At 49.9% G+C, this 14,470-nt stretch overlaps 2 pseudogenes; both read left to right on the top strand.

The window, feature by feature from the left end:
- Positions 1 to 11,588: 11,588 nt before the first annotated feature.
- Positions 11,589 to 11,743, top strand: LOC131738651 (U2 spliceosomal RNA; annotated as a pseudogene).
- A 598-nt stretch (positions 11,744 to 12,341) lies between these two features.
- Positions 12,342 to 12,438, top strand: LOC131738814 (U2 spliceosomal RNA; annotated as a pseudogene).
- The last annotated feature ends 2,032 nt before the right edge of the window (positions 12,439 to 14,470 follow it).

The raw sequence follows: 14,470 nt of genomic DNA, 5'->3' as shown, positions 1-14,470 counted from the left end.
AAAGGGTAGAGACGAGGGGGGGAAAAGAAAGAAGATCAGGATCAAAGACAGCAAGTTGCAGGTGGCCCCCATAGATCCAAAACCAGCTAATGTCCACACAAAGTCCCCAGTCTTGCCCTCGCAGGCAGAGACGGAGGCGAGTGGGACGGCTACACTGCCGCCTAGTGGGCAGGTAGCAGCCAGCCAGGGCATCCCCAGCCAGCCTTCCCAGTTGTTGGCACATACCCTAGCACACCTCGCAGAAGAGGTGTTCACTAATGCACCGAGGGAGAGGTCGGGGTCAACACCTTCCCTGACCAGCAGTACCTCGGTAGCAATGACCCTCTTCAAGCGAAGGGCCTCCCTTCAAAGCATCCTTGACCCCCTCCCTTGTATGGGCAAAACCAGGGGCCCCCTAGAGGTCCTCCTAGATACAGCACTGGAGGACATGGGAATACCCCTGGACGCGGTAAGCCAGAAGTCTGCTAACAGCTCCAATTCAACAGACGGTAACAGCCAAAGAATGCTGTCTGTCATAACCCCCCCCCAGGACAAAGCTGACCCACACGTTCCGAGGGGCCCTGAGCAAGTTCCACCAGACTTACCTTGTGGGGAGTTGAATAGCCCCAACAACTCCACGTACTGTGCATATAAAGACGGTGCCTTCTTGGACGAGGCAGCAGTGAGTACCTTCTCAGGGGTGATGGGAGTTGCAAATAAGCCCAAGCCCCCTCGAAGCAAGCGTAGAGCTAAGAGTAGGAAGAGTGTCCCGACCTCCCAATCATAGTCGCTATGGGGTGGACGCAGCGACTCCTTTTCTTGTTAGCTACCCTGACGGCCCTGATATGTGTGTCTGTTAATGTCAGGAGCATCAGGGAGACACAAAAAAGATTTGATGTACTAAACTATCTAGCTAACTTGAAAGCAGATCTCATCTTTCTGCAGGAGTGTGGTATTTCGTCGAGCCCTGATTATAGGGACCTGAAGGAGAGTTGGACCCTGGGGGACTCCTTCTGGTCGGGCTCCAACATAGCCAGAGCCGACGGAGTAGGTATCCTGTTTAAAAACCCATTTATTACCTCCCGCAGCAGCAGGGAGGTAGAACCTGGTAGAATTCTGAGCGTGGATGTGACATACAACAACACTCCCCTCAGACTGGTCAATGTCTACGCACCCACTAACCAAAACGAAAGAGTTCAATTTTTTCCACAGCTGCGTCCACTCCTGCTGGGGAACGTACCCGTCATCGTGTCAGGTGACTTCAATTGTGCTCTGAGGGACGTAGACCGGAGCAGGCCACGCAACGACCGCTCTAGTAGAGTTTTGTCCTCCGTAATATCTGATTTCTCCCTGTGTGATGCAGGTAAGGACCTGGTGCCTCCCTTTACCTGGGTGAGCTCATCTGGGACCTCCTTCTCCCGTATAGATCTCGTCCTGCATACCAGCTCCCTTACGAAGACGGCAGTAGACACCCAGGCCGTCTTCTTCTCTGACCATAGGCTCCTGCAGGTAACATTGCAGGTCCCTCAGACCTCCCAGATGGGGTCAGGGGTCTGGAAATTAAACACCTCCTTACTCGATGACCCCTCCATAGCTGCAGCCTATAAGAGCAGGCTTGTTGAGTGGACCACTTTGCGTGACCTATTCAACTCCCCTATAGAGTGGTGGGAGATGGTCAAAATGAGAACTAAGGGTTATTTCATAGCAGCAGGCAAGAGGAAAGCAAAAGAAAGGAGGGCCAAATATAAATACCTGAATGCTGCCCTCCAGCGTCTGAGCCTGCTTCAGCTTCGGGGGTTCCCTGTAAGCGACGAGATAGCCCAGACCAAGCTAGATCTTTCAGTGCTTTGTAGGGAGGAACAACGAAAGGTCATGCACAATGCAAAAGTGCAAAAAATGGAGGAAGACGAAAAGTGTACTCGCTTCTTCTTCCAGAAAACGAGGGAGAAGCGGCACTTGATGTCCTCCATGCTCGACAGCAGGGGGAGGATAGTAGAGGATAGTGAGGGAGTGAAAAAAGTGGTAGAGAACTTCTATAGGGACCTGTATAACATCAAAGCTACAGATGACACCCTGATAGAGTGGTTCCTGAGCCAGTTGGAGCCTGACTCAGTGCGGGACGAGGAGGAGGAGGAGAAGGACCCAGAACTCACGCTGGAGGAGCTCACCCAGGCGGTTAAGACCATGAACACCGGTAAGACGCCAGGTCCAGATGGCATCCCGGGTGAGTATTACCATCTTTTTTGGGACACGCTAAAAGTCCATTTAGCGGAGGTCTACAGAGCGGTCTACAGGGAGAAGCGGTTGGGCCCTTCTATGCGGGAGAGTGTAATTACTCTCCTTCATAAGAAAGGGGAAGTTAAAGATCTACGGAATTGGCGCCCAATCAGCCTCCTTTGCGTGGATTACAAGATACTAGCCAAAGCTCTGATGCTCCGGCTACAAGTACACCTCCCTTTGGTCATTGGCCCCGACCAGGCTTGTGGCGTCCCAGGGAGGTCCATCACGGATATTTTAATGTTAACAAGGGACATTCTGGCTTATTCTAGAGAACGGAACCATCCCCTCTGCCTGTTCAACCTTGACCAGGAGAAGGCGTTCGATAGGGTAAGCCATGAATATATGTACAAAGTGATGGACCAGATGAAATTCGCTCCTGGACTTAGGGAGTGGGTTAAAACCATATATACAAACATTAGTACCCGAGTCTTGGTGAACAGGCACCTGACTGGTAAAATATCTATCCAGTCAGGGGTCAGACAGGGTTGCCCACTATCCCCACTGCTATATGTCGTGTGCATTGAACCCCTCCTGCAGGCAATTCGTAGGGATACCAATATAACTGGTTTCCAGCTGCCTGGATCCAACGGGGTCCAGGTCAAAACAACAGCATATATGGACGATGTGTCACTCATTTGCACCAACACATCGTCGGTACCTCGGATTAGTAATATCCTTGAGAAGTACTGCACGGCGACCGGGGCAGTGATTAATAAGTCCAAGAGCGAAGTCTACGTGTCTAAAAATTGGCAGGTAGATAGGGAACTGTCGGACATGTACCCTGTCAAAAAGGACAAAATCAAGATTCTGGGCCTCATTTTCGAGAACAATAGCTCGGGGGCCCAGAGCTGGACGGCGGCCATTAACCAGGTCCGTAAAAAGATTGGCGGATGGAGCACAAGATCCTTAACAATGACGGGTAGAGTATTAATAACCAAGTCTATACTGTTCCCCATCCTCTCTTATGTAGGAAAAATCTTTCCCCCAGACAGGACCACCAAAAAAGTGGTGGACCGCATTATCCACCGCTTTATCTGGGGCAGCAAGATGGAGAGGGTAAAGCGAGCCACTCTGAGTAAAGCCGACAAGAAGGGAGGTAAGGGGGTCCCGGACGTTGTGCAGCTCACCCGAGTGCAGGGGCTCACGCAAACTATCAAGAACATCCAGGCCCTGGACAGGAAGGTATGTTACATGAATCGTTTCTATTTTGCCACCTGTCTCAGGGCCTTGGGCCTCTGCACTATTGATAACACCGTGCCGTACTCCTGGGACCCCCCATTGTATTATAGAACCTTAAGGGACACTATATATAAATTGGGCTTAGATAAAGCAAAATTGGCCTCCTGGGAATACAAGGCTGTAACTAAATATCTTGCCGGTTCCCAGGAAATTGAAAAAGTAGCTACTTTCTCCCTCACCCAAAGCCAAAAAATCTGGGAGAATGTGTCTCACAGCTGCCTCAGTAATGTCCAGAAGGATATAGCATGGAACACCGTCCACAGTGCACTCCCCACTCGAGCGTTCATGTTCAGGAGGGGACTAGCCCAAGTAGAAACATGCCCCTATGCAAAGTGCCGCAAGAGAGAAACACCAGCCCATATCTTCTGGGAGTGTGATGTGGCTGGCAGTGTCTGGCTCTCTGTCTCTGTCTTCCTAAACAGGTTTGCTGACACGGCCAAGATGACCGCTGAGACTGTGCTCTATGGGCCTGCGGGAGGAATCACTACCAGCACAGCTAAGTGCGTTTGGCGTGTCATCAATGTTGTCAAGCAGATCCTGTGGGAAGGCCGTAACGTCTGTGTCTATCACAAGCAGGAGCTAGACACTATCACCACGACCAGAAGGGCACAAACTCTTATCAAGGACTTTGTAATTCTGGACATCCGGACCCTCGGGAAGGACAAGGCCTGCGCGGAGTGGAGGATCGCCGGACTTCAGGACGTGAAGATGGAATAAAGGAAAAAACTGGAACCGCTAGCTCCTAGGAGCGGGACTATGGGGCACCGCTAAGCCTTTTATTTATTTTGTCATGCCAGCATTCCGCCCTTTTTTTAGCTGGCATGACCGTTTTTCAACGGTGCCCTGGTTTTATGTAGTCTTTTGTTTCAGTTTTATGGACTTTTATTTGATTTACGTTGAATGTTTTATTTGATTTTGTTTTGTTTTGTTTTATGTATCTTTAAGATTTTTAATGTAAACTATTAAAAGTTACATTTTAAGTGTTTTAAAATTTTAGAATTTTAACTCACTGTTTTATACACTGTCCCTTTTCCCCTGTCCCTGTTTTAGATCTAGTTTTATGTTCACTTTTGAACCTTTTAGAGAGCACTCCCCGGCCCTCACAAGCACTGGTTTTTTATAGATGGTTCTTTTTTTCCAGTCACTTTTAAAACAGCACAGGTTTTTTTCATGTTGATTTTAATCTGTGTCTGTTTTAACCATGTACAAAGCACAATTGTCTTGGTGTTTTTAAATGTATTTTAAATGCTTTTAAAACAAAATGTATGTCTGTATGCATGAATGTCATCTTTAAAAGAAATGTAAAATGAATGAAAAAACGAATGGGTGTAAATGTAAAAAAATGTAAAATCTCAATAAAAGAGTATTCTCTTCAGTTCGAATAAATCTTTCTAAGACTAAGGCTTAGAGGGTAGTGGCATTGCCCGCTCCCTCCGAGGGTCTGTGAGAGGTTTGTTCGGGTGAGGAGGAACAGAATTTTTTTTTATTTTTGACTGGCTTTCTTCAGCTCGGCAACTTTTTGGAAGACTAATGCTCAGTCTGGTTTTGGCTTGCCCAATCCAGGCCGAGGGTCTTTCAAGATTTTGTTGACTGTTGAGAGCAGTTTTTTCTTTTTCAGGCGGTTCCAGTTTTTTTCTTTTTCAGGCTTTTCCAGACGTTCCTGGAGTTAGAGAGAAGGAGGACCTACCATCCAGACGACCTTTGAGGACCCTTTGATGACCTAGACGACCTCATCCCCAGCCCTTGATTGTAATCGAGATCCAGACCGAGAGAGCAGCAGGCGCCCAGCAGAGGGCGCCATCTGGGAGGAGCAGAGGGCGGCCCCGGACCCCGAGGAGGCGTCACAGCCACGATTCTTCCTACGTGGTCTCGGTGCCAAGCAGCGCCCCCTACTCCGCCAGGGAAGGACACCGTTCACCTGGGGAGGGGGTCCCTCTTGCGAGGCGACCATCTCCTCAGGGACTAAAGTAATAGTTCCTTCAACTGCCCAGATTTGCTGCTTACGTTGTTTCTTTTCCGTAGAGAGAGACAACCCGGACGTCCAGAGGCTTCTCCCACCCCAATCGGAGGAGCCAGCTGAAGGATGGCGTTCCGGCCAACCCAGGAGACTAGGAGGCACAATGCGGTGCGCTTCACAAGGACCCAGCAAGAGGAAACGGAACCAGGACTGACGAGACTGGAGTTCAGCCGGACCATTCTTCAGAGGGGTATGGGTTTTTCCCCTTCTGACTTGAATTGTTTGGTGAAATTGCCAGGGCTTAAGGAAGTGTTTGAGGTCAGTTTTAGGAACCCCCAAAAGTTACAAGAAATGTGGTCCTTTTGGGGGGAGAATAAATATCTCGCTCCATACAAAGAATTTTGTGTGGATGCACTGACAGACAGAGAAATGAAAGTTGTTACTGTCCAATTTTTCAATGAGGCTGTTAGCGACTATGATATTACAACATGGCTTAACCGCTATGGGAGGGTGTCATCAGAAGGGAGGAAAATTACAGATGAAGATGGGGTTTGGACAGGAGCCAGAAAGTGGCTGGTACGCCTTAATGTTGATCCATCGGGCATTGGAGGCGTCCGCCACATTCCAAACTCCATAGTGTTAGGGCCCAACAGAGGGCTGGTATTCTATAATGGGATGCCAAAACTCTGCAGGAAATGTGGGGAATTAGGACACCTGGCGGCCGCGTGTACTGTAGTCAAGTGCAGGAACTGCGGCGCCCCCCACGAGACCAGCCACTGCAGAGAAGAGAGGCAGTGCAATTTGTGTGGAAAGAAGGGGCACCTGTTTAAGGACTGCCCCTCTTCCTATGCCAACATGGCCAGAGCCAGCAAGGCAAACACAAACAAGCCTAGGCCTGAGCAGGAAGAGGGAGCAAGTAACAAAGATCAGTCCACATCACCACCAACAGTATCCAAGACCCAGACTCCAGCACCACCATCATCACCAGCACCCCCCTCACCCCCCCGCCCCCGAGACATGTCCCGTTTTACGAGGACCCCTTCCCCCAGCCCAGAGAGAGAGTACAACAGCTACTCCACTAGCTCCTCCAGTAGCTCCTCTGATGCAGAACACGAGGCAGGGAGGGAGCCCGGACCCAGCAGCGGCCCCCCCCTGAGTAGGGCCCTCTCAGCGCCAGCACTCCCCCTCGGCTCTCGTTATGACGCCATAAGGATTGAGTCCGTGGGGGAGGAAAGCGAAAGCGACAGTGAAAGTGAGAGTGAGAAGGAGGGGAAGGGAGTGAAGAACCAGCAGAGGGTGGGGAAAAGAAAGGGTAGAGACGAGGGGGGGAAAAGAAAGAAGATCAGGATCAAAGACAGCAAGTTGCAGGTGGCCCCCATAGATCCAAAACCAGCTAATGTCCACACAAAGTCCCCAGTCTTGCCCTCGCAGGCAGAGACGGAGGCGAGTGGGACGGCTACACTGCCGCCTAGTGGGCAGGTAGCAGCCAGCCAGGGCATCCCCAGCCAGCCTTCCCAGTCGTTGGCACAAACCCTAGCACACCTCGCAGAAGAGGTGTTCACTAATGCACCGAGGGAGAGGTCGGGGTCAACACCTTCCCTGACCAGCAGTACCTCGGTAGCAATGACCCTCTTCAAGCGAAGGGCCTCCCTTCAAAGCACCCCCTCCCTTGTATGGGCAAAACCAGGGGCCCCCTAGAGGTCCTCCTAGATACAGCACTGGAGGACATGGGAATACCCCTGGACGCGGTAAGCCAGAAGTCTGCTAACAGCTCCAATTCAACAGACGGTAACAGCCAAAGAATGCTGTCTGTCATAACCCCCCCCCAGGACAAAGCTGACCCACACGTTCCGAGGGGCCCTGAGCAAGTTCCACCAGACTTACCTTGTGGGGAGTTGAATAGCCCCAACAACTCCACGTACTGTGCATATAAAGACGGTGCCTTCTTGGACGAGGCAGCAGTGAGTACCTTCTCAGGGGTGATGGGAGTTGCAAATAAGCCCAAGCCCCCTCGAAGCAAGCGTAGAGCTAAGAGTAGGAAGAGTGTCCCGACCTCCCAATCATAGTCGCTATGGGGTGGACGCAGCGACTCCTTTTCTTGTTAGCTACCCTGATGGCCCTGATATGTGTGTCTGTTAATGTCAGGAGCATCAGGGAGACACAAAAAAGATTTGATGTACTAAACTATCTAGCTAACTTGAAAGCAGATCTCATCTTTCTGCAGGAGTGTGGTATTTCGTCGAGCCCTGATTATAGGGACCTGAAGGAGAGTTGGACCCTGGGGGACTCCTTCTGGTCGGGCTCCAACATAGCCAGAGCCGACGGAGTAGGTATCCTGTTTAAAAACCCATTTATTACCTCCCGCAGCAGCAGGGAGGTAGAACCTGGTAGAATTCTGAGCGTGGATGTGACATACAACAACACTCCCCTCAGACTGGTCAATGTCTACGCACCCACTAACCAAAACGAAAGAGTTCAATTTTTTCCACAGCTGCGTCCACTCCTGCTGGGGAACGTACCCGTCATCGTGTCAGGTGACTTCAATTGTGCTCTGAGGGACGTAGACCGGAGCAGGCCACGCAACGACCGCTCTAGTAGAGTTTTGTCCTCCGTAATATCTGATTTCTCCCTGTGTGATGCAGGTAAGGACCTGGTGCCTCCCTTTACCTGGGTGAGCTCATCTGGGACCTCCTTCTCCCGTATAGATCTCGTCCTACATACAAGCTCCCTTACGAAGACGGCAGTAGACACCCAGGCCGTCTTCTTCTCTGACCATAGGCTCCTGCAGGTAACATTGCAGGTCCCTCAGACCTCCCAGATGGGGTCAGGGGTCTGGAAATTAAACACCTCCTTACTCGATGACCCCTCCATAGCTGCAGCCTATAAGAGCAGGCTTGTTGAGTGGACCACTTTGCGTGACCTATTCAACTCCCCTATAGAGTGGTGGGAGATGGTCAAAATGAGAACTAAGGGTTATTTCATAGCAGCAGGCAAGAGGAAAGCAAAAGAAAGGAGGGCCAAATATAAATACCTGAATGCTGCCCTCCAGCGTCTGAGCCTGCTTCAGCTTCGGGGGTTCCCTGTAAGCGACGAGATAGCCCAGACCAAGCTAGATCTTTCAGTGCTTTGTAGGGAGGAACAACGAAAGGTCATGCACAATGCAAAAGTGCAAAAAATGGAGGAAGACGAAAAGTGTACTCGCTTCTTCTTCCAGAAAACGAGGGAGAAGCGGCACTTGATGTCCTCCATGCTCGACAGCAGGGGGAGGATAGTAGAGGATAGTGAGGGAGTGAAAAAAGTGGTAGAGAACTTCTATAGGGACCTGTATAACATCAAAGCTACAGATGACACCCTGATAGAGTGGTTCCTGAGCCAGTTGGAGCCTGACTCAGTGCGGGACGACGAGGAGGAGGAGAAGGACCCAGAACTCACGCTGGAGGAGCTCACCCAGGCGGTTAAGACCATGAACACCGGTAAGACGCCAGGTCCAGATGGCATCCCGGGTGAGTATTACCATCTTTTTTGGGACACGCTAAAAGTCCATTTAGCGGAGGTCTACAGAGCGGTCTACAGGGAGAAGCGGTTGGGCCCTTCTATGCGGGAGAGTGTAATTACTCTCCTTCATAAGAAAGGGGAAGTTAAAGATCTACGGAATTGGCGCCCAATCAGCCTCCTTTGCGTGGATTACAAGATACTAGCCAAAGCTCTGATGCTCCGGCTACAAGTACACCTCCCTTTGGTCATTGGCCCCGACCAGGCTTGTGGCGTCCCAGGGAGGTCCATCACGGATATTTTAATGTTAACAAGGGACATTCTGGCTTATTCTAGAGAACGGAACCATCCCCTCTGCCTGTTCAACCTTGACCAGGAGAAGGCGTTCGATAGGGTAAGCCATGAATATATGTACAAAGTGATGGACCAGATGAAATTCGCTCCTGGACTTAGGGAGTGGGTTAAAACCATATATACAAACATTAGTACCCGAGTCTTGGTGAACAGGCACCTGACTGGTAAAATATCTATCCAGTCAGGGGTCAGACAGGGTTGCCCACTATCCCCACTGCTATATGTCGTGTGCATTGAACCCCTCCTGCAGGCAATTCGTAGGGATACCAATATAACTGGTTTCCAGCTGCCTGGATCCAACGGGGTCCAGGTCAAAACAACAGCATATATGGACGATGTGTCACTCATTTGCACCAACACATCGTCGGTACCTCGGATTAGTAATATCCTTGAGAAGTACTGCACAGCGACCGGGGCAGTGATTAATAAGTCCAAGAGCGAAGTCTACGTGTCTAAAAATTGGCAGGTAGATAGGGAACTGTCGGACATGTACCCTGTCAAAAAGGACAAAATCAAGATTCTGGGCCTCATTTTCGAGAACAATAGCTCGGGGGCCCAGAGCTGGACGGCGGCCATTAACCAGGTCCGTAAAAAGATTGGCGGATGGAGCACAAGATCCTTAACAATGACGGGTAGAGTATTAATAACCAAGTCTATACTGTTCCCCATCCTCTCTTATGTAGGAAAAATCTTTCCCCCAGACAGGACCACCAAAAAAGTGGTGGACCGCATTATCCACCGCTTTATCTGGGGCAGCAAGATGGAGAGGGTAAAACGAGCCACCCTGAGTAAAGCCGACAAGAAGGGAGGTAAGGGGGTCCCGGACGTTGTGCAGCTCACCCGAGTGCAGGGGCTCACGCAAACTATCAAGAACATCCAGGCCCTGGACAGGAAGGTATGTTACATGAATCGTTTCTATTTTGCCACCTGTCTCAGGGCCTTGGGCCTCTGCACTATTGATAACACCGTGCCGTACTCCTGGGACCCCCCATTGTATTATAGAACCTTAAGGGACACTATATATAAATTGGGCTTAGATAAAGCAAAATTGGCCTCCTGGGAATACAAGGCTGTAACTAAATATCTTGCCGGTTCCCAGGAAATTGAAAAAGTAGCTACTTTCTCCCTCACCCAAAGCCAAAAAATCTGGGAGAATGTGTCTCACAGCTGCCTCAGTAATGTCCAGAAGGATATAGCATGGAACACCGTCCACAGTGCACTCCCCACTCGAGCGTTCATGTTCAGGAGGGGACTAGCCCAAGTAGAAACATGCCCCTATGCAAAGTGCCGCAAGAGAGAAACACCAGCCCATATCTTCTGGGAGTGTGATGTGGCTGGCAGTGTCTGGCTCTCTGTCTCTGTCTTCCTAAACAGGTTTGCTGACACGGCCAAGATGACCGCTGAGACTGTGCTCTATGGGCCTGCGGGAGGAATCACTACCAGCACAGCTAAGTGCGTTTGGCGTGTCATCAATGTTGTCAAGCAGATCCTGTGGGAAGGCCGTAACGTCTGTGTCTATCACAAGCAGGAGCTAGACACTATCACCACGACCAGAAGGGCACAAACTCTTATCAAGGACTTTGTAATTCTGGACATCCGGACCCTCGGGAAGGACAAGGCCTGCGCGGAGTGGAGGATCGCCGGACTTCAGGACGTGAAGATGGAATAAAGGAAAAAACTGGAACCGCTAGCTCCTAGGAGCGGGACTACGGGGCACCGCTAAGCCTTTTATTTATTTTGTCATGCCAGCATTCCGCCCTTTTTAGCTGGCATGACCGTTTTTCAACGGTGCCCTGGTTTTATGTAGTCTTTTTGTTTCAGTTTTATGGACCTTTGATTTAATTTGAATGTTTTATTTGATTTTGTTTTGTTTTGTTTTATGTATCTTTAAGATTTTTAATGTAAACTATTAAAAGTTACATTTTAAGTGTTTTAAAATTTTAGAATTTTAACTCACTGTTTATACACTGTCCCTTTTCCCCTGTCCCTGTTTTAGATCTAGGTTTATGTTCACTTTTTTAGAGAGCACTCCCCGGCCCTCACAAGCACTGGTTTTTTATAGATGGTTCTTTTTTTCCAGTCACTTTTAAAACAGCACAGGTTTTTTTCATGTTGATTTTAATCTGTGTCTGTTTTAACCATGTACAAAGCACAATTGTCTTGGTGTTTTTAAATGTATTTTAAATGCTTTTAAAACAAAATGTATGTCTGTATGCATGAATGTCATCTTTAAAAGAAATGTAAAATGAATGAAAAAACGAATGGGTGTAAATGTAAAAAATGTAAAATCTCAATAAAAGAGTATTAATATCTGATACGTCCCCTATCAGGGGACCATATATTAAATTGATTTTTGGAATCGGGAGATGGAACAGGGGCTTGCTCCGTCCACTCCACGCATCGGCCCGGTATTGCAGTACCTCCGGGAACGGTGCACACCTTTCTCTAACGTTGGTCAAAGTCAGATCTGGATCTCTCCTGTTAGCATTTTGTCTACCCCTGCTGGAGGGAGAGTGCCAGTGTTGATGCAAGTTTTCCCGCCGTTTTACTTCTTTTTTTTTCTTTCTCTCTTTCTTTCTTTCTCTCTTTCTTTCTCTCTTTCTCTCTTTCTTTCTCTCTTTCTTTCTTGCTGTCTTTCTTTCTTTTATTCACATGTGGTGATGATGTAGACAGCAGCAGGTTGTTTCCTGGGAGCATGCAGCTAACCAGACAAGTGTGGTGGAACATGTCCCTATGCCAGGACCTTCTTAGCAAGCCAGCCAGCCAGCGAGGCACAGTTGTAGTTACCCAAGGCACCTTGCACAGCATAGCAGCTTGGCATGACTATTTGTAAGACGCACTCCGCCAGTTTATGTTTTGTTTTTGGTGTTATGTGTGTGTTTTTGCTTTGTTTTGTTTTCTCCTGCTTAAATTGCACATTTCCCCTCTGGAAGCAGCAGCCCGTTTTTTGGGGGTCTGCTTGTGCTTGAAATTTTGCACCCACCTTTGAATCCCCCTGTGCCGTCTGGGCTGGGGGGCCCCGGGCAAGGGCCAAGTCGCCATCGCTTCTCGGCCTTTTGGCTAAGATCAAGTGTAGTATCTGTTCTTATCAGTTTAATATCTAGCTCCTCCAGTAGCTCCTCTGATGCAGAACACGAGGCAGGGAGGGAGCCCGGACCCAGCAGCGGCCCCCCCCTGAGTAGGGCCCTCTCAGCACCAGCACTCCCCCTCGGCTCTCGTTATGACGCCATAAGGATTGAGTCCGTGGGGGAGGAAAGCGAAAGCGACAGTGAAAGTGAGAGTGAGAAGGAGGGGAAGGGAGTGAAGAACCAGCAGAGGGTGGGGAAAAGAAAGGGTAGAGATGAGGGGGGGAAAAGAAAGAAGATCAGGATCAAAGACAGCAAGTTGCAGGTGGCCCCCATAAATCCAAAACCAGCTAATGTCCACACAAAGTCCCCAGTCTTGCCCTCGCAGGCAGAGACGGAGGCGAGTGGGACGGCTACACTGCCGCCTAGTGGGCAGGTAGCAGCCAGCCAGGGCATCCCCAGCCAGCCTTCCCAGTCGTTGGCACAAACCCTAGCACACCTCGCAGAAGAGGTGTTCACTAATGCACCGAGGGAGAGGTCGGGGTCAACACCTTCCCTGACCAGCAGTACCTCGGTAGCAATGACCCTCTTCAAGCGAAGGGCCTCCCTTCAAAGCATCCTTGACCCCCTCCCTTGTATGGGCAAAACCAGGGGCCCCCTAGAGGTCCTCCTAGATACAGCACTGGAGGACATGGGAATACCCCTGGACGCGGTAAGCCAGAAGTCTGCTAACAGCTCCAACTCAACAGACGGTAACAGCCAAAGAATGCTGTCTGTCATAACCCCCCCCAGGACAAAGCTGACCCACACGTTCCGAGGGGCCCTGAGCAAGTTCCACCAGACTTACCTTGTGGGGAGTTGAATAGCCCCAACAACTCCACGTACTGTGCATATAAAGACGGTGCCTTCTTGGACGAGGCAGCAGTGAGTACCTTCTCAGGGGTGATGGGAGTTGCAAATAAGCCCAAGCCCCCTCGAAGCAAGCGTAGAGCTAAGAGTAGGAAGAGTGTCCCGACCTCCCAATCATAGTCGCTATGGGGTGGACGCAGCGACTCCTTTTCTTGTTAGCTACCCTGATGGCCCTGATATGTGTGTCTGTTAATGTCAGGAGCATCAGGGAGACACAAAAAAGATTTGATGTACTAAACTATCTAGCTAACTTGAAAGCAGATCTCATCTTTCTGCAGGAGTGTGGTATTTCGTCGAGCCCTGATTATAGGGACCTGAAGGAGAGTTGGACCCTGGGGGACTCCTTCTGGTCGGGCTCCAACATAGCCAGAGCCGACGGAGTAGGTATCCTGTTTAAAAACCCATTTATTACCTCCCGCAGCAGCAGGGAGGTAGAACCTGGTAGAATTCTGAGCGTGGATGTGACATACAACAACACTCCCCTCAGACTGGTCAATGTCTACGCACCCACTAACCAAAACGAAAGAGTTCAATTTTTTCCACAGCTGCGTCCACTCCTGCTGGGGAACGTACCCGTCATCGTGTCAGGTGACTTCAATTGTGCTCTGAGGGACGTAGACCGGAGCAGGCCACGCAACGACCGCTCTAGTAGAGTTTTGTCCTCCATAATATCTGATTTCTCCCTGTGTGATGCAGGTAAGGACCTGGTGCCTCCCTTTACCTGGGTGAGCTCATCTGGGACCTCCTTCTCCCATATAGATCTCGTCCTGCATACCAGCTCCCTTACGAAGACGGCAGTAGACACCCAGGCCGTCTTCTTCTCTGACCATAGGCTCCTGCAGGTAACATTGCAGGTCCCTCAGACCTCCCAGATGGGGTCAGGGGTCTGGAAATTAAACACCTCCTTACTCGATGACCCCTCCATAGCTGCAGCCTATAAGAGCAGGCTTGTTGAGTGGACCACTTTGCGTGACCTATTCAACTCCCCTATAGAGTGGTGGGAGATGGTCAAAATGAGAACTAAGGGTTATTTCATAGCAGCAGGCAAGAGGAAAGCAAAAGAAAGGAGAGCCAAATATAAATACCTGAATGCTGCCCTCCAGCGTCTGAGCCTGCTTCAGCTTCGGGGGTTCCCTGTAAGCGACGAGATAGCCCAGACCAAGCTAGATCTTTCAGTGCTTTGTAGGGAGGAACA

This window comes from Acipenser ruthenus, chromosome 10 (genome assembly GCF_902713425.1).
Source record: "Acipenser ruthenus chromosome 10, fAciRut3.2 maternal haplotype, whole genome shotgun sequence".
NCBI lineage: Eukaryota > Metazoa > Chordata > Actinopteri > Acipenseriformes > Acipenseridae > Acipenser > Acipenser ruthenus.
The sequence above is the reverse complement of the archived record's forward strand: the minus strand, read 5'-3'. Positions and strand labels throughout refer to the sequence as shown.